Raw genomic sequence first — 27,424 nt, 5'->3', positions numbered from 1 at the left:
TCGCGATGACAGGGCGGCAAATTTAAAGGGACGTACAGGTACGCCCATTTGCCTGCCTGTTCCATTCTGCCGAAGTACATTGGCGTGCGCTGGTCGGGAAGTGGTTAAGCAAAAAAAAAAAAAAACCTCAGTGGTGATTAAATACCACCAAAAGAAAGCTTTATTTGAAGAAAATTATAAAAAACAATGTAATTTGGGTACAGTGTTGCATGACTGTTCAATTGTCATTCAAAGTGACAATGCTGGAAGCTGAAAATTGGCCAGGGCAGGAAGGGGGTGAAAGTGAAGTGGTTAAAATGCATCACATTTTTCCTCACTGGCATGCTTGGCAATTTGATCTCCTTTAGATTGTAAGCTCAATGAGCAGGGCTGTCTTGTCCGTTCTGTATTGAACTGTATTGTAATTGTACTGTCCCCCACTCTATATTATAAAGCGCTGAACAAACTGTTGGCACTATATAAATCCTGTATAATAATAATAATAATAATAGAAGCCTTTTGAAAGTTGCTGCCTATGTTCAACCATTTCCACCAAAATTTGCATTCCGAAGCAGAACCGGTGCAACAGGTCCGGAGTCAGACAACATCGCCATTCTTCAATTGCGTTTCGCCCGAGGTTCTCCTTTAAGCGAAATCTCCTACACCCATTCCTCCGAGACTTCGTTCGGCGTTCTGTCTGCTCCTCGTGTCCTTATTATACTTTTACCAGCAGATGGAGCTGCCATATTAAGGTGTTGCATGTGTTTTTATATATTTATTTATTCTGCAGTTTCATGCATTACGGAGCACAGAGAGAAAAGAGAGCGAGAGCACCAGTACCAGGGATGGAGAACATTAAGGAGACCTGGCTGTTCTGCTTGTCAAGCAGCAGGAAAAGAATATAGCAAGCCTGGTGCCTCTGAGCTGACAGCTTGGCTTTGGGAAGAGCACTGGGAGCTGAGCGCCTGGCTGTCATTAACCCTGTGCTAGAATATCTCAGTTCCCCCTCATCAGGTAAGATCACTGTGGCTTTTCTGCTGCTGCCGCCTCCTCCAACACATGGTCTCAAAATCATTGCAATTGTCATTTTGAATGATCTGATTTGCACAGCTTCCTCACCCAAAATTCCGCTTTTGTATTTCTCAGCTATCTGTTGCAAGTTAGCTAAATGCATTGCTTGTTTGTTTTTTTATTTGTTTGTTTTTTTTGTTAGTTTTTTTCTCCATCATTTTTATTGTTTATATGTTTTTATTATGCTTGTAGCAATCATAATATCATTATTTAATACTTAATCTGCTGCCACCCATAAGAGAGAAGAGAAGCCTGCTTCCCTCGATACAACAGGCTTATCACACATCCACATCAGACCTCTTATTGGAAGCCTCTGTTTATTAGATCTGTTGCTATTTTGCTGGAAAAAAAAAAAAGACACATCCTATAGGCCTCAGGGATTTTTTTTTCCTTCTTTACCAGCTTTAGAAAAGGCCTTTTTAGACAACACGTTGTGTGTTTTCTACAGAAAAATCAGAAATATTTCCCCGTCGCTCCATCATCCAAGTTGAGTTGGAACAATCGGCTCTGAATATTTAATCTAAAGGCAATCATTTGATTATATAGCAGGATTTCCTTTTTGATTTACGGCTTTGTATCGTGCTGTTTCCATCCTGATTTCCAGAACAATGAATGCAAAAGAGGTCACTCGACTAAAACTGGGGTTGTCTAGAGTCCAGTTTGGTTGGGCGTTGCCATCTGTTAATGTTCTAATTGTGTTCAGCACGTTTCTTTGTTGAGGGATCTCGACAGAAAAAGGTTAATTGCAGGGAAATCATGCAAAGCGATGGTAATGTATGCAGATTGGGAGGTATTCTTTAACTAAGGTAAAGGTTGGGTGATTGCAAGTAACCTAATCAAGAAGGGAAGTCTCCTTACTATATTTTTAATGTCTTCATGACGGAGGGTGTGGCATGGCAAGCTTTGCGCTTAATTTGAAATTGCCAGCCCCTGATATTTGTCGCTGAATATTATAGCTGTAAATGCGCAAAAGAAGAAAAACAAAATAAAAATGTTCATTAAAGTGTACGTAAACTCCAACAATTTATATTTATTTTATTTGCTTCCTTTTGTCTGTTAAATATACCATTGGGAGCATTTTGTTATTTCTCGTCGACAAGTGTAAAATCCAGCCAGAAATCTAGTGAGTTCTGCCTCTGGACTGTTATCAGTTATCAGTTCCCTGCAAAACTTGGACTACAGCTTTTTTTCCCTGCTAGCTTTGGACTACAAAACACCTCCCCCTGTTACAGATAAGAGACATGATGCTACGTGACACTACAGTGTCATAGAGTCCTAACACACTCTGTCCAAGGGTGACAACGATGCTTAGTACGGTTGTCACCCTAGGAAGGAAGTGTATTAATTGTAGGATAACTAGGTGAAAATAAAGAGAAAACGTGTGAAAAAAAAAAAGAAAATGAATGCAGTCGTTACATCTAAAGGCTGGTAAAGTTTGTTTATTATTATTATTATTTGTTTTTTTAAAGACAATTTTTATTGAAAAGAAATAATAGGCACAAAAGTACAGATGTACAGAGAGATCTCCAAGTTTGTTTATTATTAATGCTTCTCGGGACTTCCCCCAGGATCTATGTAACCGTTGTTTTTGATACTAACACACTCTGTCCAAGGGTGACAATGATGCTTAGTACAGTTGTCACCCTAGAAAGGAAGTGTATTAATTGTAGAATAAATAGGTGAAAATAAAGAGAAAACGTGTGAAAAAACAAAATGAATGCAGTTGTTATACATCTAAAAAGTTTTGTTTATTATTAATGCTTCTCGGGGACTTCCCCCAGGATCTATGTAACCGTTGTTTTTGATACTTGGTATGTTGGAAAATCCAATAAAGTATGTTAAAAAAAATAATAATCTGGTAAATTGCAATACTGTTACTTTTGTTTTTTTGGGTTTAGGCATGCTATAAGGCAGTGCAAAGAGCCCTGGTGGTGTGCAAAATGCAGAAAAAGATTATTAGGCAACCAGATTTCACCTAATTGTAGTCAGATAATTCAAAACAGATTTTCTTTACTGGATAAGCATATACTTTATATATTCACAGAACTTACATTCAAAGTGTATATGTGGCCAAGTATTTTTAATTTAGTTTTGGACAGGGCAGAGAAGGGTTAAAACTCCATTGGAGTTATTTCCCTTTAAGCTGGCCATACATTATACAATTTTCTTATTCAATTTCCGAAAGTGTTTAAGTTTGACCTCATATTACTGTTTTTACTGATGTTAATGGTTTTGGTAAATCTAAAGGAAAATTGTACAAGGAAATTGTATCATGTAGGGCCAGCCTTAGACTGTTGTCACCAGAACAGGGGTCCCCATTGGAAGATTTTGCCTCACTTCCAGTGCTGGTGACAATTGTAAAATTTGTCATTCCCGCGGACCTTTGGATTTTAAATGCTCGAGCACATGGCCATATCTGTGTGTATATTGTAGTGTATTTCCCCACCAGGGAGCCCACAGTTGCCGTGTAAGGTCACTTATAGAAGTTAATGGCTGTATGCAGATATACATGTGTATACACAAGTCCTTGCATTAACACGCATTTGCTTTTAGGAATACAACTGTGGATTGAAATGCCTGTGTCCAGAGTGGTACGCAGGTACATATACATTTATTTATTCATGTACTTGCACATACACATATAAGGCTTCTTCCAGCTATTGGATCCTATAGGCAGCTGTATGCAGCATCTGTGGGCTCCCCGGTGTGCAAATATACCAGAACTGATGCTATGGGGTTGATTTATTAAAACTGGAGTAGCTCTGCATAGAAACCAATCAGCTTCCAGTTTTTGTTTTTGTGAAAGCCTAATTTTTCTTTTTTCTTTTTTTTTCTTTTTTTATTTGTATTTGGGCGGAAGGACCAAACCGGCCACAACATGTACAAAATCCAAACATTCACAGTGCAATATAAAGTAGCGACAATCTGAATACATGACATAGTACAACTGTAACATAGGTATCTCCTGATAGTAACATGTAACATCATGCCGTTTAGGTCCGGCCAGGTCTCTCCCCCCCTTTTTTTTTCCTGTTGGTTGTAGAAGGATGTAAGAAAGCCCAGGAACTCCAACAGAGCCCTGAGGTGCCAAGGAAGGCAAAGCTAGATAGAAAAACAGTGAATAGAAGAGGAAGTAGGAAGGGAGAGGTAAGTAAAGGTCAGGCGGGGGGCAGGAGGAAGGAGATTGGGGGGGCGGGGCAGGGGAGGGGGGGTACCCACGAGCATGGGTGTCCAGTATACTCAGATTAGGTACACATTCGAACTAATGGTCACGATATCATCCACTTCACGGTGGGTGATCTAGGGGCATCCGTAGGGCCTGCCCCTCTTGTGAGAATTTAAATATATTCCAAAGCTGCCATGTCTTAGTATATAACACCTGTCTGTGTTGGCTCGTCAGGACAAGGCCTTCCATCTTATTAACGTCTTCGACTTTCCTGACCCAAGTATTCAGAGTAAGCGGGAGCGGAGATTTCCAGGCAAGGGGAATGCATGCCTTCGCCGCATCTACCAAATGTCTGATCAAAGACTTCTTATACAAGCGTGTGGGTATGTCGTTAACATGAAGCAGGAAGAACGCCGGATCATCTGGGATCACATAATCAGTGAATCCCTGCACGATCCGACGGACCCTCTCCCAAAAACATATAAGTCTAGGGCAGGACCAAAAAATATGCAACAGAGTCCCCGTCCCCTCCCGGTAGCGCCAGCATTCATCCGACACCGCCGGGAAAAATGTACGCAAAACTACCGGGGTCCTATACCATCTCGTGAGGAGTTTGTAATTCGTCTCCTGCACCTTAGTGCAGATTGACGATTTGTGCGTAAACAGCACAATATTCTGCTTCTGTAGATCTGTGAATGTGCAATTCAGTTCCCTTTCCCATTTAATGAGACTCGGGAGCTGATAGCCTTCCGGCGGAACATTAAGTATCGTATATGTTAAGGACAGAGTGTGAGCCACCAACCCCGTTCCGGAGCATAGATCTTCTATGGGTGTGGGAGAAGAAGACGCGGCCCTAGGCGGCGTTAGGGTGTCTAAAAAGTGTTGCAGTTGGGCTGTTCTCAAAAAGTCCAGGCGGTAAGAGCCAGTCGGGTCTGTCAGTTCTGCAGTCGTTCTCCAGCGTCCCGCTACACTAAAATGTGAGGCTAGGTAACACCCCGAATCCCTCAGGGTTCGGAATGCTGCATCAGATGTGCCCGGGGGGAAACGTGAAAGCCAAATTTAACCACTTCAGCCCCAGAAGGATTTACCCCCTTCCTGACAAGAGCACTTTTTGCGATACAGCACTGCGTCGATTTAACTGAAAATTGCGCGGTTGTGCAACGTGGCAAGCAAAAATTGATGTCCTTTTTTTTTCCCACAAATAGAGCTTTCCTTTGGTGGTATTTGATCACCCCTGTGGTTTTTACTTTTTGCGCTATAAACAAAAAAAGAGCGACAATTTTGAAAAAAACACATTATTTTTTACTTTTTACTATAATAAATATCCCCAAAATATATATATATATAAAAAAAATGTTTTCCTCAGTTTAGGCCGATACGTATTCTTCTACATATTTTTGGTAAAAAAAAATGCAATAAGCGTTTATTGATTGGTTTGCGCAAAAGTTATAGCAGCTACAAAATAGGGGATAGTTTCATGCCATTTTTACTAATATTTTTTTTTTTTACTAGTAATGGCGGCGATCAGCGATTTTTATCGTGATTGCAACATTATGGTGGACACATCTGGCAATTTTGACACATTTTTGGGACCACTGGCATTAATACAGCGATCAATGCTATAAAATTGCATTGATTACTGTAAAAATGTCACTGGCAGTGAAGGGGTTAACCACTGGGGGGCGAGGAGGGGTTAAGTGTGTCCTAGGGGAGTGTTTCTAACTGTTTGGGGGATGGGCTGTGTGTGACGTGACACTGATCGCTGCTCCCGATGACAGGGAACAGACGATCAGTGTCCTGTCATCAGGCAGAACGGGGAGATGCTTTTTACATCAGCATCTCCCCGTTCTTGAGCTCCGTGACATGATCGCGGGTACCCCCATGGCAGTTGAGTCCCCGGGTCCCGTGGGCACGGTCACGGAGCTCGCAGCAGGCGTGCACGACGGGAAGTTTAAAGTAAGTGGTTAAGAAGTCAAACATCCCTTTCACACTAGCTGTCCGATCAGGTTCACTAGGCAGTCTCTGCTATGAAGCTGTACATGTCAGCGGACACATGTCCCCTGATAACCGCTGCCATACGATCCGATCCTGTCCAACAGAAACAGACGGACAGTGGCCCTTTTGCCCATTAGTCCGGAGGATCAGATTGGATCGGAGGGCATCCAATGTAAATGGACAGGCAGTCAATTTACATCTGATCGCCCCATAGAAGAGAGCAGGATTGTGTCCGTGTCCCCTCTTCATAGCGGAGATGGGCCTGTCATCCTCTTGCTCAGCGGGGATCAGCAGAAAGATCCTCCACTGAGTAAGTGGATTCCGCTTAGCGGAGGTGCCCGTGTGAAAGGGACATACGTTAGAAGCTTAGAAGTTAGAAGTTAATATGCAGAGCTGCACCATATTTTGCACTCCCCAGTGTTAGTAAATCATCCCCTCTGGCCAAAGTGCATGAGCCCTAATGTGTAATTGCTAAAGGAGTTGAGAATCTTCACTATATTGTAGCTGTACGCAGTTGTGCAAACATAATTAATAAACAGGAACTGTGTTTAAGATGAATCGATGATTGAAGAGAATGGAAGATTCTTGGCTCATTTAGTAAATCAGCTTTATAATGTCCTGGTCACCAGAGAGGGTGAATCTCCCCACTGAGGACATAGACAGCATTAATCTGTTCTTGCCCATCCGGGCATCCATTTAAAAAGGTTTTGCATGCATGTTCATGTGACCACTGTGATTGGCTGTCACAGTGGTCACATGATCGGGAGCTGGTCCCACTATCTATCGATCTTTTGTTGGGATCGAGAAGTGTCTATGACTGCTCAGTATCTATGCTCAGAGCACACAGTGAGCATGCTCTCAGCACAGAAACATTGGTTGCCCGGTAAAGCATATCTGCGGTGTGTGGGCGTTAAAGCCCATCCTTTTGTCACCTCCACATATGTATTATGCGGACGCCAGCAGGTTAATAGCCCGACACAGTGTTCTAACTTTTCCTCACTTTATCCAAAACTAGAAGAATAGTTTGGGCTATATAATATGCTTTAAAGTTGTAGTAAACCACCGGCAATTATTTATTTATTTATTTATTTTTAACCTGCAAGGCAAAGTTATAATGTGCTAGTACGCATCGCTTACTAGCACATTATGGGAAACTTACCTTAGAATGAAGCCTCCAGTGGTGAGCTGTCACCACTGACGTGGCTTCTTCCAAGTCTTTCTTCAGGATTCGCAGACTCTGGCTGTGTGAGTGGCCTGAGCCGTGATGACGTCACTCCCGCTTTACGGCACAGGGCGCAGCAGGAACGGCTCTGCAGAGCGCATGCGCCAGTGACGTCACAGGTTGCAGGTACAGTAAATATATCCTAAACTGCGCATGTTTAGGAGGTATTTACAATACTTATAGTTATGCCTTATTATAGGCGTACCTATGGGTACAATTCATGCATGAGAGTTTACTCCCACTTTAAAAGAGAAAATTGAGTACTGTCTGTGATACTTTTTTTATTTGCAATAACATACAATTTTTCAGGACAAGCTTTCGGGTATGTCTCCTTCTTCAAGGTCCAAGCAGTACTGATTTACAATTTTTTAAGCAGAATGTAAAAACAAAACAAAAAAAAAAAAACACCTCTGAGGGAAAGAAGAGAAAGAAAAAACAACAAAAAAAAACACATACAAATCAATGGCAATAAAGATAACAGAAGAGTTAGTGAGATAAGACAGAGGGAGAGCTATGGAATGGAGGGGGGTTGCTAGTCACAGAGGGGGTTGTAAAACTTTAGTATAATGAGTAAGGAAACCTATATTTAAATTCAGGCCATTATTTTTTGTGTCAAAAAGAATTATCATTCTTAGTTCAAAGGTTTTCCTTTCCTGGATAGTTCTGCTCCCACTTTAAAGAAATACTAAGCCCAACAAAAAAAGTTAACGCGTGGGTCCACTCAAAAAAAAAAAAAAATATTAAAAGTCAGCAGCTACAAATACTGCAGTTGCTGACTTTTAATAAATGGACACTTACCTATCCAGGGTGCCCGCAATGTTGGCAGCCGAAGCCGAGCAATCGCTCATCTCTCGGCTGCCCCGCCGCCATCCTTGGTGGGGGAATCAGGAAGTTAAGTGTTGCGGCTTCACTTCCTGGTTCCCTACTGCGTATACGCGAGTCACGCTCTGGGTACTCACTGGTCCCCGCTGTGTTTTGGGACCTGTGTGTTTCCCAGAACACAGCGGGGGGTGATGCGAAGGGGCGTGATTCCCGCTGGAGTCTATTCCCGGAAGTGGGTGCAGATACCTGTATTATACAGGTATCCGCTCCTCCTGCCCCTGAAAGGTGCCAAATGTGACACTGGAGAGGGGGGGGGGGGGTTCCAAAAAGCGGAAGTTCACTTTTTGTGTGAACCTCCGCTCTAAGGAAAGAGCTGCTAACAGCATTCAAGACTAAATATATAATATTGTTATAGTAATAAATAGATGAAATAGACATCATTTTTGTGACCTTTCTGTGCGGCGTATCGCTCTGTGTTAGCTAGCGTGTTTGGCAAAAGGTGGCGCCGGTTTGGCAATGGGTTGTTTACTTATGTGAGCTTTATAAGCAAGACAAGTCTGAAAATGTTGCTGTCCATTGTATCAACATAATTCTAAATATTGTCTGAGCTGCTAACTTACCATAATATTTATTCATTTGTTTTTTTATTTTTTGCTTTGACTGTTTGTGATTTCTGTTCGTCTAGTGCTGTCAAACCTTTGGATAGTTGTCTCATGGTGACTATCTGTTGGGTTTTTTTTTTTGGCAAGCTAGAGAAGCAGATTTTCATGGTTTTCTTCCAGGCTGGAAACTCATGCTAGGGCCAATGTAGACAACAGTTAAAACTATTTTTTTTTTTAGGTTTGGCTAGAGCAGTGTTAATTTTGGCAGAAAATTTCAATTTAGTTTTTAGTCTTATGCCGCGTACACATGACCGGACTTTCCAGCAGACTAGGTCCGAAGGGATTAGTGAGTCGGACAATCCGTTCATGTGTGTGGGCTAGTCCGATGGACCTAGAAATAGAACATGCTTCAAATCTAACCGACGAACTCAATTCCGTCAGACTAAAATCGGGAAAACCATTTGTCTGTGTGCTGGTCTGACGGACCAAGTACGACGCAAGGGTAGCTATTGGCTACTGGCTATTCAACTTCCTTGTTTAGTCCCGTCGTACGTCATCATGTTCAAAACAAAATGGATTTTAAAGCAGATTTAGTCCGATCGTGTGTGGCCAAGTCCGTTCGTTCGGAACGTCAGTCGGAACTCCGCTGAAAGTCCATTGGGAAGACCGTCGGACCTAGTCTGCCGGAAAGTCCGGTCGTGTGTACGCGGCATTATGCCCTGTACACACGGTCGGACATTCCGACGACAAAATCCGTCTGATTTTTTTCTGACGGATTTTGGCCCAAACTTGTCTTGCATACATACGGTCGCACAAAGTTGTCGGAAAATCTGATTGTTTAGAACGTGGTGACATAGAACACATATGACGGGACTATATAAATATAACTTTATTCAACTCCAAACGGAGGGGAACGCAGGTCCCACAGTACATAATAAACAAAGTACATCAGAGCGTAAGGCAGCAGGAAAGACTTAACATAAGTATACAAAACACAAAAAATTCCTTCCTGCAGCCCCATAAAGAAAAAAAAAAAAAAAAAAAAAAAAAGCTCTATAGCACATACAACAATATGAGACCGAAAACCGTGGTCATCTCCACACTCTGCCCTGCCAACGTCCGCCTGTAACCCATAGGGGGGGCCCGCATTCCCAGTTTTCACTCTTTACCAAGAATAAGGGGGAAGGTAGAAGGGGAGAAAAAAAAAAAAAGAAAGAAAAAGGGGGGGTTGGAAAAGACATGGCAGGACGCCATGACGAACTATCTCACTAGGGCGCCAACAGTCGACGACCCTCCAACGAGAATCGAAAAACACACCAAGCGTCCCACGTCTGTTTAAAGATTTCTTGTTTGTTCAGAGAGGTTAGAATCAAGTCCTCCATCTTCCTGATATCTTCAATTCTTCTAATCCAGTGTGTGACCGCAGGAGGAGTGCGCTGTTTCCAGTAAAGAGGAATACATGATTTCGCCGCATTTACCAAGTGCCGCAGGAGTGACTTTTTATACCGTTTTATTGGGATCTGTGAATGGTGGAGAAGGAAAAAGGCTGGCCCGTCCGGTATAGGATAGTCCGTGAGTGCTTGTGTTATACGACGGACCTCTATCCAGAAGTTCGTCAGGCCGGGACAAGACCAGAAAACATGGACGGGACATGACGGGACTATAAACGGGGCCAGTAGCCAATAGCTTTCATCTCGTAATTTATTCTGAGCATGCGTGGCACTTTGTCTGTCGGAATTGTATACACACGATCGGAATTGAAACGATTGGATTTTGTTGTTGGAAAATTTTAGATCCTGCTCTCAAACTTTGTGTGTCGGAAATTCTGACGGAAAAAGTTCGATGGAAACCACACACGATCGGATTTTCTGAGAACAAGATCCGATCGCACATTTTCCGTCAGAAAGTCCGACCGTGTGTACAGGACATTAGTCTTTGGCATTTTCGTTTTAGTCCCAGTTCAGTCTTCTGCAATTTTTTTAGTTTTAGTCGTATTTAGTTGACTAAATCCCCAGTACATTTTAGTCGACTAAAATGTCCTACGTTTTAGTCGACTAAAATCTCCAGTACATTTTAGTTAACTAAAACTAATTTTAGTCGTCTAAAATATAATGGGTTTATTTAAATTGTAATGCATTAGTTAATATTTCTCTACAATTTCCTAACTCATTATATACTGCTGGAGTGCAACATCTCATATGTTATTATTTATGGTATTGAGGTATGAACATGCACTACAGATCAATGTTAATTTTGAAGTCAAATTTCAATTTAGTTTTAGTCTTAGTCTTTAGTCTTTTGACTGAAATGCCATTTTAGTTTTAGTCCCATTTTAGTCTTTTGACTAAAATGTTTTAGTCGTTTTAGTCGACAAAATTAACACTGGGATAGAGTTGTAAAGGATTAAAAGCTCAGTTAAAGCCAAACTCCAGCCTTTCCTTGCCCTCATTTCCTGGCTGGAGGACATCCAACATCATCTAACTCAATGTTGATGTCTCTGTTCAGCCCCTTTCAATCACTGGATTTCAATTTTATTTGATGGAGGCTCAGCATCACATGTGGGAATTACCTATGGTGGTCTGTATGCAGATATAGACTATATTATCTAAAGTATTGGGACGCCTGCCTTTACACACACCTGAACTTTACGGGCATCCCAGTCTTAGACCGTAGAGTTCAATATTGAGTTGGCACACCCTTTGCAGCTATAACAGCTTCAACTCCTCTGGGAAGGCTTTTAGGAGTGTGTCTATGGGAATGTTTGACCATTCTTACAGAAGCGCATTTGTGAGGTCAGACACCTATGGTGGAGGAGAAGGCCTGGCTCGCAGTCTCCGCTCAAATTCATCCCGAAGGTGTTCTATCGGGTTGAGGTCAGGACTCTGTGCAGGCCAGTCAAGTTTCTCTACCCCAAACTTGCTCATCCATTTCTTTATGGACCTTGCTTTGTGCACTGGTGCGCAGTTGGACCAGGAAGGGGCCATCCCCAAACTGTTCCCTCAAAGTTGGGAGCATGAAATTGTCCAAAATGTCTTGGTATGATGATACCTTAAGGAGTTCCCTTCACAGGAAATAAGGGGCCAAACCCAACCCCTGAAAAACAACCCCACACCATAACCCCCCCTCCACCAAATGATTTGGACCAGTGCACACAGCAAGGTCCATAAAGACATAGATGAGCGAGTTTGGGGTGGATGAACATGACTGGCCTGCACAGAGTCCTGAGCTTAACCCAATAGAACGCCTTTGGGATGAATTAGAGAGCAGACTGCGAGCCAGGCCTTGTCCACATCAGTGCCTGACCTCACAAATGTGTTTCTGGAAGAATGGTCAAACATTGCCATAGACACACTCCTAAATCTTGTGGACAGCTTTCCCATAAGAGTTGAAGCTGTTATAAGCTGAAAACCATGAGCCAACTCAATATTGAACCCTACAGACTGGGATGCTATTAAAGTTCATGTGCGTGTAAAGGCAGGTGTCCTAATACTTTTGACTATATAGTGTAATCTGCCTAGGATTGCCCATTCTTCTTCTAGACCAAGAGTGTCAAACTCATTTTCTTTTATGGCCGCATCAGCATTATGTTGACCTCATAGGGATGGTTATATCTTACAGACTATGTGAATTGACATGCAAGGGTCACATGAAATGGCCTGGAGGGCCAGATTCAGCCTGCGGGCCTTGTGTTTGACACATGTGCTCTAGACTTACATCCATCCATCAAGACATTCTGATACTTACATACCTACTCCCATGAACCAGCTCCCTGCTTACATCAGGCCTGTGGGCTTTTGAGAAGAGTGCTGAGGCAGTGTGCAGTATTGTTTTCAGAAGCTATATACAGCCTCTACCACCAGCCATGATCTTCCTGCATTGCACAGAGAAACACAGAGACCCAGTAAAAACATCACTGGGTCTAAAATAATTGTATTAAAAAAGTAATGTGCAGATTCATGAAGAAAACAACAAGGAATCAGGGAAGACAAAATATCAGCAGAATAAACATTAACCTTTTAACCTTTTCTCTTTATTCTTGTATATATCTTCCTTATTTGACATGTGTCAAACATTGCAGGAGATGGGGGAGATTGTATTCACTGTACGACAGTACACCGTACACTGCGTCGTCAGACGAAACTGCACAGTACATTTATGCCCGCTTTCGCTACAGAACAATGTGACTTTTCTCTGTACCTAGATGTTATAACAATAACGTGGATGCCTCCCATTTACTCTCTACCCAAAACTGTATTACAGTATAAAACTTTGTGAATCAACTGGAATTAAATTTAAACACCAAAGTGATTTCCATCGTCCTTCCAAACCCTTTGTCCACATACTTTTTTCAAAAGACGCCAAGCTCCTCCCACCAACTTCCAGTTGATACATCACATTCTGCAAAGAACTTCCTGTTGCATACATCACATCCTGCAAAGAACTTCCTGTTCTCTCTTGATTCTCTAAAAACCCATCTAAACTTGTTTATTTGAATATCAATAGAAAGAAAGGGTGAGGGGGGGAGGGCAAGCCTGGAATAGCTATGGCTGCCCCCTCTGGACTTTATAACATCATATAGGAAACTTCCACATGTCTAAAAACCTTTTGTCCAGGGAGTGGAATAAACCCCCATACTGCAAACGGGAGGGAATCCCCATCGACTTCCATATCCCCAGGGCAGTTAGACCACTGAAACTTCTGCAAAAAGATGACTGCACATCACTGAACGGCGAAACCTGGCCCAAAAGCAGAGCAATTCCACTAGAACCAAAACTCAGCGGAAACGAAATGGCAGTTGCAACAATCGAGAATCGGACCATGACCACATGGTGATGAAATCCGGACTACAACGAAATGGCCGACGACAATTGGACCACGACAAAATGGTGGCATTAACACAAGAAATACAGTTGCTGATCCTGCCAAAACCAGCACAAACCAACATTTCTTCACTAGAAAAACTAAATTTCTCCCCACAAAAGCACACAATTGAGACACCAAATGAACACTTAACTGTAGGCAGACACTTTAGGTTACATAAACTAGGGCCCATAGGAGGCCTAAAACAGGCTATCCAACCAAACAACCCATTCAAAAACAGTTACATAAAACACAAAATAACACGGCTCAAACACACACTCTTGTTCTCAAATACAGACAATACTTCACTCTGAAAGTTGGAAGATCAACAGAAACACAGAACCAAGACAATGCTGTTTGCATGCTTGATCTTTTCCTCTCAAAACCAAAGAACTCCCCCATGCTATCACTGATGCTATCACAGCCAGCAATTAATGGCCGCCCTTCCCCCCTCAGCCACATGGCCACTTGAATATGCAGCAGCCATTTTCAAACCAAACCTTTTATAAACGACCATCAAAGTTCACCAAACCATCTGTGTCTTGAGTCAGTTAAACAATCTACTTGGTCCCATACATAGGTAATAGTCACAGTCCATACATTTATATATATTTATATATTCTAATATACATCACAAACTTATTACACAACATATAGTTACTTATCAGCCTGTGCAGTCATACACAGCATTCACTTTAGGTATGCCTTAAATGGGACCTATAGAGGATTTAAATATAGGTACTCCCCCAATTAATAGACCTACTTACAATGACAAAAATATAACCTACAATTAAAGTCCCGCCATTATACAGAAAGCGACTTAAAAACAAAAGGTTCTTTGCCTAGCAGAACTTACCCATACTGCGGACAGAGAGTCAAGATCCTGAACACAGAACAGCAAAAATGTTCAAAAAAACTTGAAGTATGGTTGTCTTACCATGGGCCTGCATTTTGCTGGTTCTGGTTCAGGATGTCTTTTCCCACTCGAGGTCCGCTGAATTTGGAAGATCTATCGGCTTCCTTTCTGGCCCACCAATTCTGTGGTGGAAATTATAAGCTTCTACTATAAGCAAATAATTCTGTGCGCTAATAAGCACAATCATAGCTCTCTTGTATAATGCCGGGAAAGCAGGCTGGTTTATCTCCAAGTAACACAGACAGACGCTGGTATCACGTTGAGTAGGGATGAGCTTCGTGCTCGAGTCGAACGTATGTTCGACTCGAACATTGGCTGTTCGTCCGTTCGGCGAAATCCGAACACTTGGTCCGTTCGCGTCAAAATTTGCATGGCGCTCACGGCCCACAATGCACTGCGATGGCGCAATGCATTGCTGGCTCATGATTGGCCAAGCATGCACTGTGACCCCGCATGCTTGGCCAATCGCAGCGCCAGCAGCGAGGAGAGCCATGATTGGCCACAGGCAGGATGCCTGTGGCCAATCATAGCTGAGGCTGTGTAGTGCACGCCCCACACTATATAAGGCCGCCATTGAGGCGGCCTCGTGTAGTGTGTTAGCATCTGAAGCAGTGGGTGTTCTGTGTACCTTCAACACAGTACACACCGATCGTTTTTGGCTGATTTCCTATCTTGCTGTTGTGTAGTGGTATTTGTCTGTGCCCTGACCGCAGTATACACCACTATATTCACTATTCACTTCACTATATTTATATATCTTTAATAATAGAGCTTGCAGTCAGTAGTGTTAGGAGATAGTGCGTGCTGTCTGCGTGCTCTGTACCCAGTACATACCGCTATATAATCCACCTACATAGCTGTTCTCCATTTGAGCCCAATTGCCATCTGCAGGAGTTATTGGAAGTTGTGTGTGCCTCCAGCACAGCACAGTATACATCTGTATATACCCCTTTATCTCTGCTGTTTTCTGGTTATTGTCTGCGTGCCCTGACCGCAGTATACACCGCGATATTCACCTAACCTATATAGCTAGTGATCTATCGTTAATAATAGAGCTTGCAGTCAGTAGTGTTAGGAGATAGTGCGTGCTGTCTGCGTGCTCTGTACCCAGTACATACCGCTATAATCCACCTACATAGCTGTTCTCTATTTGAGCCCAATTGCCATCTGCAGGAGTTATTGGAAGTTGTGTGTGCCTCCAGCACAATATAAACTACCCAACTGCTGTTTTACCCAACTCCCTTCAGGCCATTACCATGTCTGGAAGGCCAGCAAGGAGAGGCAGACAGGCGCGAGCCGATAAAAGAGGGCAAGCAGGCTCTGTGTCTAGAGACAACAGTGCTGGTCGTGGACGCGGTGCATTGTCATCAGCACGTGGCCATGGGACATGCTTGTCCTTCTTTTCGGCAGCTGGACATGTTGAACCGCAACATGCCAACGACTTGGTAGAGTGGATGACCAAGCCCTCTTCATCCTCCTCATCCTCTCTCACCCAGTCTCAGGGTAGTCGCAAAGCAGCTGCCAACGCATCGTCTTCCCTCCTCTCAATGTCATCATCAGTGACTCCTTCCCTAGACCCACCACGTCCTCCTGAGGAGTCTCCTGAACTCTTTGAGCACAGTGTTGGGTACATGCTCCAGGAGGATGCCCAGTGTTTGGTGGGCTCTGATGATGACACTCAGCTAGAGGAAGGCAGTAGCGTGAGCGCAGAGAGAGGGGATGCTCAAGAAGGACAGCAATCTGGCAGTCATGTTCCACAAGCTGCAGCATACTGCCAGGTTTGCTACAGCGATGAAGAGGGAGGGGATGATGAGGGCACTGACTCCACGTGGGTGCCTGGAAGGAGGGAGGAGGAGGAGGAGGCACATGTCCAACGAGGCAGGATGCCCTCCGGGGGCCAGCTTAGGGGCAGCACACCGACTGAATCACACCGCAGAGCTCCGCCTGTGCAGAGCGCTGCCTCTGCGCGTTATTCTAAAAGTTCTTTGGTGTGGGCCTTTTTTGAGACGAGTGCATCAGATCGCACCGCTGCTATTTGCAACATATGTCTCAAGCGTATCTCACGTGGCCAAAACATCAGCCGCTTGGGCACCACATGCTTGACCAGACATATGTTGACCTGCCATGCAGCTCGTTGGCAAGCGTACCTCAAAGACCCACACCAAAGAACAAAGCGGACCTCTCCTTGCTCCTCATCAGCTGGCATCTCCAACCCCACTAGACCTTCAGTCCTCTCTGAAACCTAAAGGTGTAGAATTAGGTGTGTCACAGCCAAGTGCTTCTGGGAACTCTGCTAGCGGTACACCCACGTCCGATTATAGCAGGCAAATGTCCCTGCTCCAGCTGCTGGACCGGCGGAAAAAGTTTACTCCCAGCCATCCACATGCCCAGCGGTTGAATGCTAGCTTGGCTAAATTGCTAGCACTTCAACTGCTGCCTTTTCAGTTGGTAGACTCGGCCCCCTTCCGTGAGTTTGTACAATGTGCGGTTCCTCAGTGGCAGGTCCCCAAACGCCACTTTTTCTCACGGAAGGCGATTCCGGCTCTCTACCGGCATGTGGAAGGCAATGTCCTTGCCTCGCTGGACAGGGCGGTCAGCGGTAAGGTGCATATTACCGCTGACTCATGGTCCAGCAGGCATGGACAGGGACGTTACCTGTCTTTCATGGCCCATTGGGTCACTCTTCTGGCTGCTGGGAAGGATGCAGGACAAGGTGCAGTAGTGTTGGAGGTTGTTCCGCCACCACGCCTCCAAAATGCTACTATTGGTTGTGACACACCTCTCTCCTCCACCCCCTCCTCTTCTTCTTCCTCCATGGCCTCTTCCAGTGCTCTGTCCTCAGAACCAGCGGTGCTCCGTAGGCGTTGCAGGGGCTACGCAAGTACGCAGGCAAAACGATGACATGCCGTGCTTGCGCTGGTTTGTTTGGGGGACAGGAGCCACACTGAGGCGGATGTTTTGTCAGCTCTGCAGGGGCAGGCCGAGAGGTGGTTGACGCCACGCCAGCTTAAGCCAGGAATGGTGGTTTGCGACAATGGCACCAACCTCCTCTCCGCCCTCCGACAGGGACAACTGACCCATGTGCCCTGTGTAGCTCACGTCCTTAACCTGGTGGTGCAGCGGTTCTTGGGCAGGTACCCCGGCTTACAGGATGTCCTGAAGCAGGCCAGGAAAGTCTGTGTGCATTTCCGCCGATCATTTAATGCCTGTGCTCGGCTGGCTGAGCTCCAAAAGGAGTTGAACCTGCCCAAGAACCGCCTTATATGTGACATGCCCACCAGATGGAACTCAACATTGGCCATGCTGCAGCGGCTGCACACGCAGCAGAGGGCCATCAATGAGTACCTGTGCGACTACGGCACCAGGACAGGGTCAGGGGAGCTTGGTTTTTTCTCACCACGCCAGTGGGGCATGATCAGGGATGCATGCACTGTCCTGTCACCGTTTGAGGAGGCCACAAGGATGGTGAGCAGTGACAGTGCATGCATCAGTGACACTGTACCTCTTGTCCACCTCTTGGAGCATACGCTGCGTGGAATAATGGACAGGGCACTTGAGGCAGAACAGAGGCAGGAAGAGGAGGACTTCCTTGCCTCTCAAGGCCCCCTTTATCCAGACAGTGTTCCTGCTGTGCCACCCATCACACAGGAAGAGGATGAGGAGGGAGAAGAGGAGGAGGAGGATGATTGTGTCAGCATGGAGGTGGAGGCTGGCACTCAGCATCAGCAGCAGCAGCAGCAGTCTTATAGGGATGATTTACAGTCCCAAGAAACACGTGGACTTGTACGTGGCTGGGAGGAGGTAGCTGTGGATCATGTTGTCCTTAGTGACCCAGAGGACTCCGGACCGAATGCCTCAGCTAACCTATGCTGCATGGCCTCCCTGATCCTGCAAAGCCTGCGGAAGGATTCTTGTATTCTTCGGATCAAGGAGAGGGACCATTACTGGCTGGCCACTCTCCTTGATCCACGGTACAAGGGTAATGTTGCCGACCTTATCTTGCCATCGCAGAGGGAGCAGAGGATGAGACATCTCCGGGAGGCCTTGCAGAAAGCTCTATGCAACGCGTTCCCAGAGACTGGGAGGTTACAAACTCCTAGTCCTGGACAACGTGTTTCTGAGGCATCGGTCAGAAGGAGCGGTGGAGAAGGTGGCCGTCTGACTGATGCTTTCAGACAATTTTTTAGTCCGCAGCCCCAAGGTATGATTGGTTCCAGCACCCATCGCCAGCGTCTGATTTACATGGTGCAGGAATACCTAGGGGCAAGGTCAGACTTGGACACCTTTCCCACCGAAAATCCTCTGGCTTACTGGGTCTTGAGGATGGATCACTGGCCAGAGCTTGCACAGTATGCAATTGAGCTACTGGCCTGTCCTGCATCCAGCGTTCTTTCGGAACGCACCTTCAGTGCTGCTGGTGGCTTTGTTACCGATCACAGGGTGCGCCTGTCCACCGAATCAGTTGATCGACTGACCTTCATCAAGATGAATCAGTCTTGGATCACCCACAGCTACCAAGCACCTGAAGCTGATGTAACCGAATAATTTTTTTTGAAATACCACATCCCTTCAAGACTGCCTATGCTGATGCTGAGTGACTGTCCTGTTATGTTGATTGTCTATCCTCTTCCTCCTCCGCTGATATGTTGGAAGAAAATTTTTGGTTCTGGGTGATGCCAGCAGCCCAATTTTTCTGCCCCTGTTTAACAGGGGCGTTTAATTACAATTTTTGATGCAATGCTTTGCAGCAGGGCTAATTCCTGCAATAAAACTAGAGTATATGGCAGAGGTTGCAGTGTGGTGGCACCAGCACCAGTGCCTAAGGCCCAATTTTTCTGCCCCTGTATAACAGGGGCGTTTAAGTGCAATTTTTGATGCAATGCTTTGCAGCAGGGCTAATTCCTGCAATAAAACTAGAGTATATGGCAGAGGTTGCAGTGTGGTGGCACCAGCACCAGTGCCTAAGGCCCAATTTTTCTGCCCCTGTTTAACAGGGGCGTTTAAGTACAATTTTTGATGCAATGCTTTGCAGCAGGGCTAATTCCTGCAATAAAACTAGAGTATATGGCAGAGGTTGCAGTGTGGTGGCACCAGCACCAGTGCCTAAGGCCCAATTTTTCTGCCCCTGTTTAACAGGGGCGTTTAATTACAATTTTTGATGCAATGCTTTGCAGCAGGGCTAATTCCAGCAAAAAAACTAGAGTATATGGAAGAGGTTGCAGTGTGGTGGCACCAGCAGCAGTGCCTAAGGCCAAATTTTTCTGCCCCTGTTTAACAGGGACATGTAATTACAATTCTTGATATAATATTTCACAGGAGGGCCCCTTCCTGTGCCCACCCAGAGTAATGGTGAGGACTTATAGTGTTGTGGCACCAGCACCACAACCACCAAAGGTAAATTTTTCTACCACTGTTCAACAATGGCATGTAATTACAATTCTTGATATAATCGTTCACAGCAGGGCGCTCCAGCGCCCACCAAGAGTCACTTTGAGGGCTTACAATGTTGTGGCAAAACCAACACCTTGTTCCGCCATTTCTGCAGAGCATATAGGGCAGGCCCCTACTTTCAAAAATCCAACTTACAAACATCTCCTACTTGCAAACGCAAGGAGACAGCAGCAAGTGAGATGAAAAAAGATGGACGACAAAACAAATTATACAGGGGTGATAACCCTTCCCTATGTTTTCCAAAAAGCTTAAAAATAGTTTTTTTGACTGGAGCTACACTTTAAAAATGTACCAGTTGAAAATTACAAACAGATTCAACTTAACACAACAAACCTACACAGTCCCTGTCTTGTTTGCACCGCCTGTATACTGCTGTTCTGAGTATATAGGGCCTGGGGGCCACACGCATTTCCTTTTTTTAATATGGGTACGGGGTTCCCCTTAATATGCGTACAAGACCCAAATAGGCTGGTAATGGGCAGGGAGGGCTACCCATGCCATTTTTCTGAATGATTTTCAACCATATTGCAGGAACCAGATATAACATCAAAACCGCAAGCAGTTTTAAATGGTGTTATTTCCGTTTAATGTCATTTTGTGCAGGGACTGTTCTAAACACGGGAAACACGTGGCACTTCACAGGCATACTACAGACACCCCCCAAGCACCATATTTAAAGGAATATTTCACTTTTTTTTTTCACTTTAATCGTCAGTAAAATCAGTGCTCCCGCCAAAACGGCCATTTTTAAAAACATTTTAGGCATTGACCCATGTCCCCTGGGGCAGGAGCCAGGTCCCCAAACCTTTTTTAGGACAGTATCTTGCATATTAGCCGTTAAAATTAGCACTTTCCATTTCGAACGTTCGAGTCCCATAGACTTCAATGGGGTTCTAACGTTCGCAACGAACGTGGGGTCCGTTCGAAAGTTCTGGTGCGAACCGAACCGGGGGGTGTTCGGCTCATCCCTAACGTTGAGCTTACCAAGATCCTCAGTACAATGATCTGCTGCTTTTATTTATACTGTAAACATGAATAACAAAGGAAGGTGGTGGCTTCAGAATCAGCCAATCAGATACTTGTATACTTTCAAATGAACCAATCACACTTATGTATATATTCAAATACAATTCCAGTAGTGACGTGTGCAGATGGTTGTGTGCAGAGCCAAGTGTCTCACAATTTAAACACTAACTACCTGGCTCTTAACACGATCGTGTGCACATTCCCACCGCTACCAATGAGGCGAACCTTACTCTATTATGGCTCAGTAGGCCATCATTATTGTATGGTTATTCTATGGTTCCCATGTATGCAGATCTGTTTACTAGGAGAGATAATGCAATCGCCATGAGGTGGCCAGTCTCTTGGTGAGGTGTAAACGAACATCCCTAAAAGTGCAAACAGATCTGCCGAGTCTTCCACCAACATCTGTATGTGTGAATATGCTCGCATGAGCGTATTACAGCAAAACTGACACCGGAGGACATCTGACAACATACATTAATAAACATTTCCACAACAGTCCCTCCTCTTTGTCATATGCTTCCATGTGGCCCTCGACAAATCTTGATCTTCTTCTTACACCTGGAAATGAATCAGTCTTTACAGTCCATATGAGTCCATAAAAAGGAAAACACGGCTTGAATTGTAGACTCTATTCTTCAGGAGGGATGACTTAGAGGAGGACATGAAGGTCTGGGATCCTCTGTGTCTTGTACGTGGGTTGGGCTTTGGGGAGTCTCATCTCAGCGAGGAAGATGTGGTCATCTGCTTGGGCTTTGATTAACGCGTCCAATCATGCAACAGTAGCACCTCATCACGGCATATAGAAGAAATATACCCCTACATCCTTCAACCATGATCCGCTGAAAAATAAAAAAAATCCCCAATCCATGTATTTCAATGGTCCCCATCGTAATTGATGCAAATCAAGTCGCAGTGACTCCAAAAAAGGTTTTTGCACTACTTTGTTCTGACTTGGGTGCGACTTGTTTTCTGATGGTTCTCACCGGTCGCATGACATTGCATCCAAAATTGCATTGCAAAGTCGCACCGTAAATCACGCAACTTTGGTGTCGCTAATAATGGAAACTTAGCCTAGTTCCAATCAGTTCTGAATACCCCAGCATGTGTGCCTACACAGGTAGCAAGTCTCCCTAATGCACAATGGAATGGCAGGTGGTATTGTCAATGAACAGAAAGTTGTGAAACCACCCTTTTCTAGTTACACAATCCCATCCTTGCTGTTTTTATTGCTGTCTGTGCCCCTGATAAGGAGATTCACCCTCTCTACTTGTCCTGTTCACCATTAAAGTTGGGCCGAACACCCTCCGGTTCGGTTCACACTAGAGCTGCCGAACATGTAAAAAGTTTGGGTGGGAACCCTATTAAAGTCTATGGGACCCAAACGTCAAAAATCAACAGTGTCCATTTACAGTATATGGAAGTTATTGGCTTTTAAAAGGGTATGGGGCCCGGGTACCGCCCTGGGGGACATATATCAATGAAAACATTTAAAAATAAAAGGAGCAGGACTTTAATGATTCTTAAAGTGAAACAATAAACATTTAAAATTCCTTTAAATATAGTACCTAAGTGGTCCCCTTAGTCTGCCTGTAAAGTACCATGCATAGAACCTGCTGCAATAAAAATTACATTTAAATTGGCGACAATACAATACTATTGGCAATAGAAAATTGGGGCGCGCTCTGTGATCAGCGAGTCAATGAGACTCGCCTGATCACCAATCCGAGCAAGGGGTCGATCCCTACCCCTTACCACGTGATCAGCTGTCAGCCAATGACAGCTGATCATGTGACAAAACAGAGCCGTAAAAAAAAAGCCGATCACCGGCGGCCGTGATCGGGACATCAGTCCCGATCATGGCCAGTGTATCGGTGCCCACCTGCCCCCTGCCAGTAACCCCCAGAGCATTAATAAAATGCCACCCAGCAGTGCCACCCATCAGTGCCCATAATGCCACCCAGCAGTGCCATACATCAGTGCCCACAGTGCCATACATCAGTGCCCACAGTGCCACCTATCAGTGCCCACAGTGCCACCTATCAGTGCCCACAATCTGCCTCAACAACATTGCTGCACCTCAGTGCCGCATATCCGTGCCCATCAGTGTCATCTACCAGTGCCCATCAGTGCCGCCCATCAGTGCCCAGTAGAGCCACCTATCAGAGCCACCTATCAGTGCCACCTATCAGTGCCCATCAGTCCCATCTATCAGTGGTACCTATCAGTGCCCCTTAGTGCCACCCATCCGTGCCACCCATCCATGCCACCCATCCGTGCCACCTATCAGTGCCCATCAGTGCCGCCTTATCTGTGCCCATCAGTACTGCCTTATCTGTGCCTATCGGTGCCACTTTATCTGTGCCTATTAGTGTCGCCTTAACTGTGCCTATTAATGCCCACCAGTGCCGTCCATCAGTGCCCACCAGTGCCGCCCATCAGTGCCCACCAGTGCCGCCTCATCAGCACATTTCAATGAAGGAGAAAAAGGACCTGTTTGCAAAATTTTATAACAAACTATTAAACATGATTTTTATTTTTTTTTGCATCTTTTTTTGTTTGTTTAGCAAAAAATAAAACTCCCAGCTGTAATTAAATACCACCAAAAGAAAGCTCTATTTGTGGGAAAAAAATTATAAAAATATCATTTGGGTACAGTGTTGTATGCCCGCGCAATTGTCATTCAAAGTGCATCAGCGCTGAAAGCTGAAAATTGGTCTGGGCAGGAGGGGGGTTTAAGTGCCCAGTAAGCAAGTGGTTAAAAAAAAACACGGCATGGGGTCCCCACGAAATCTAAACCAGACCCTTATCTGAGCATGCAGTCTGATAGGCCGCTTTGGTGCATGCTGGGTCGAATACGTCACAAGGGGGCGGTGCCACTAGGTGACATTGCCAGCTGGTCCTGCCCCTTACCTATGTAACCAAAAATATTTGTGTATATACTGCGCTGTGAAATAATAATTTACAGTTAAGCAGCCAACACAGCTGTAGACAAAAAGCGTGGAAATACAAAAAAATAAAATTTGTGCAGCACTATTCTGTAGTAATAAAATATAAATATGCGTGAAACATACATACATCAGTATATATAAAGTGGCAGGTTTAAATCATGTATAGTATATAAACCGAAAAGTAGAAAACCCAAAAGGAAAAAATAGGAGGTCCACCCTGGGTGGACCTCCTCGCAGATATCGCAGATATCGCTTACATATGTTTATATGCTGATTTGTACTCCTGAAATGTGAGTGTTTTATATATCTTTTACATTAAACTTCCTTTTTCCTGTAATGGTTATTTACATGGTTTTATATACGATACTACCATCCTACCTTACATTTGATGCTTCTGGAAAATTATCCACTATCTGTCACTGATGTTTTGACGGTCTGTTATTGGAGTCAAGACAGAGGATTGTCTATACCTACCAGGCTGGTTCTTACTGTATATACAAGCCTTGTGTGACTTGGGGGGCATAAGCCCAGCTAAGTCCAATTTTTGCAGTAAGCCTCCTCCATTTTCATGGTGGTGGTGGTGTCTTTTTCACTTTCGAAGAGTTCACATAAAAGTGGGGCTTCTACATTTATTCACTGGGTTTTTCCATTCTGGACTGCATTGGCATTTGCACTTTTAAAAGTGGTTATGGACTAGTTATAATATTTTTCACTGAATATTTTTTCCTTTTGTGTTTTTTTTCCTTTTTGGTTTATATACTATACATGATTTAAACCTGGCACTTTATACTGATGTATGTATGTTTCACGCATATTTATATTTTATTACTACAGAATATCGCTACACAAATTTTAGTTTTTTGCCTTACCTATATAAGAACTATCAAAAAAATAAAAGAACTGTCAAATGGCAGAGCCTGCATCCGTCAGTTAACCTTCATCGCGGGCGGAGCTTTTTTTAATTTTTTCGGGTCCGGTAGTGGCAGCAGGTGTCGTGATTGACGATGGATCTACATCGGGGGACATTTTTTTTTTTTTTAAATAAAGGAATTGTCAAAAACTGTGTCTGTGTTCTTATTTCTCTTTGACCCTTTTTTTTGGTGAATGGGTAGGGGTACAATGTATCTCATACTCATTCATGTGGGGGGGGGATCTGGGGACCCCCTTGTTAAAGGGGGCTTGCAGATTCTGATAAGCCCCCTGACCTCAGGCCACAGCCCAGGGTTGGCGGAAAGAGACCCTTGTCCCCATCAATATGGGGACAAGGTACTTTGGGGAGTGGAGCTGCAGTGCCAGTGGCTCTTCTGACAGGCTGCATTCTCAGATAACGGTCTGGTATGGAGTTTGGGGGGGACCCTGCGCCATTTAAAAAAAAAAATGGTGTGAGGTTCCCCTCAAAATCCATTTCAGACCTAAGTGTCTGGTATGGACTTTGGAGTAGACCCTAGACTGTTTTTATTTTATTTATTTTTTTGGAGTGGGATTCTTCTTAAAATCCATAAAAAAACAAAAAAATGTATTTCATTCAGCGGTCAGTGGGCAAGCCTGTTGACAGTTGATCACTCAGGGCCAGCTTTCTGGCCACTCCTTAACAACCAGCTATTCACTGTGCCCTGATTGAGCTCCGAGCGCCCCGCAAATTCGGGTATTCCTTTGAACGGATGAACAGGCGATGATTGGGCCGAACTTTTGCTCAAACTGTTTGCCCAACTCTATTTATAAATATTATTGAAAGCGAAAGTAAAAGAAAATCCCAAATTTTGGGTTGTCCTCAGAAAAGTAATAGGGGGAAAATCTTCCAATGAGGACACAAGTTCTGGTGGCCTGGGGGTTCCAAGGCATTCCCTTAATTTGCAGGGATTTCCTCACACTTCCCTTCCTTACCCTATTCAAAATGAAAAAAAAAGGCATTGCCTATAGTTCTGCTTTAAGGTGTAGGAACTGCTGAGTCTTGGCTGGTAGAACTTGCCCTCCTATGTTAGGTCATTTGTTTCTGGGATTTTGTTTTATATCCCCAATGGAATACATAACCTGCTTGGAAAAGGTCAGATGCTGATCAGAAGGGCAAATGCAGGTCACATGCGCCTGCCAACTAATTCTGAATGATCTCAAAAGGATCTTGAATAGATATCATACCAATGCCATTAAGCTTTGAGCCAGGAATCCTGAGGAAGAAGTGAAGATTGAGGTCAATTGAGGTGTCAATTGAGGAGTTAAAATAACGCAGTGCCATATTGCAAAAAATGGCCTGGTCATGAAGGGGGTTAAACCTTCTAGGGCTAAAATGGTTAACCAGTACAGCTGCCATTCAAAAATACAATACAAATACATTACAATACTTTTGAATTTTTTTTCTGTCGTACAAGAATCTTCGTGACTCTAGTAAACTTTAATTTTCGATATGAGAGCATGAATAACTAGCATAAAAAAACGGAAGATCATATGTCTGATAATCTCACCATTTGTACCAGGCAATAACCTAAGGGATCAACAGTGGCAGCCTGCGCATTTCTTTTATGAAGCAGTATACAGCTGCATTAACATAAACATTGGTTATAAAAATTAAGTTACACCCATTTGTTTTATGGCTACAATTAGGTCTTAATGTGTTTTATAGCTTCTTATAACTTAATAAAGGTTTATTATTTTATTGGATGCCTGCTAGAGAGATCTAACATTTCTCAGTATCTATTTGGCTACTTTATGGGGACCGGGGTTGATTGTTTAAATTTAAGCTTTGAGCCACATGGACACGTGACTCTAGAGGAGAAAAAGGACACGTTATTAATTAGAATACATAGTAGATAAGGTTGCATAAAGACAACAGTCCATCCAGTTCAACCTGTGTAGGCGTATGTGTGTCAGTGTCTATAATTATTTCCCATATCCGTGTATGTTGTGTTCTTTGATCTGCACATCCAAGAGTCTTTTAAAAATATCCATACTCCCCGCTGACACCACTAATTGTGAAAGAGAGTTCCACATCCTTATTGCCCTGACAGTGAAACACCCCACCCCGTGCAGCTTAAGGTTAAACCACATCTCCTCCAATCTCATTGTGTGGCCCCATGTCCTCTTACACTCATTGAGACTGAATTGTTTTTTTTTCTATGCTGGGATCACCATTGAGATATTTGTAAATCTCTATCATGTCCCCTCTCAAGTGTCTCTTCTGCAGGGAGAATACATTTAGTGATTGCAGTTGTTCCTCCTAATTGAGGTCTTCCAGTCTCTCCAGCTCCAGCACATCCCTTCTGAGAACTGGTGACCAGATCTGGACGGAATACTCCAGATGTGTCCTAACCAGAGTTTTATAAAGTGGCAGAGTAATAGTTTTAGCCCTGGAGTATTTCCCATTCTTTA

General features: G+C 44.1%; 1 protein-coding gene across 4 annotated transcripts in view; it reads left to right on the top strand.

Annotated features, from left to right (window-relative positions):
- The first annotated feature begins 734 nt into the window (after positions 1-734).
- LOC143923735 (sodium channel protein type 2 subunit alpha-like) overlaps positions 735-27,424 on the top strand; it is a 351,076-nt gene continuing 324,386 nt past the window's right edge. For 2 of the 4 annotated variants that reach the window (XR_013261774.1, XM_077447557.1), the window contains exon 1: positions 736-993. The gene's annotated coding sequence lies outside the window, so the exon portion shown is untranslated. Of the gene's footprint in view, positions 994-27,424 lie in introns of all 4 variants that reach the window. The other 2 variants (XR_013261775.1, XM_077447556.1) reach the window with 2 other exon arrangements.

This window comes from Lithobates pipiens, unplaced genomic scaffold, assembly GCF_037356315.1.
Source record: "Lithobates pipiens isolate NorthernLeopardFrog02 unplaced genomic scaffold, aLitPip1_a1.2 Scaffold_22, whole genome shotgun sequence".
NCBI classification, from domain to species: domain Eukaryota; kingdom Metazoa; phylum Chordata; class Amphibia; order Anura; family Ranidae; genus Lithobates; species Lithobates pipiens.
The sequence above is the reverse complement of the archived record's forward strand: the minus strand, read 5'-3'. Positions and strand labels throughout refer to the sequence as shown.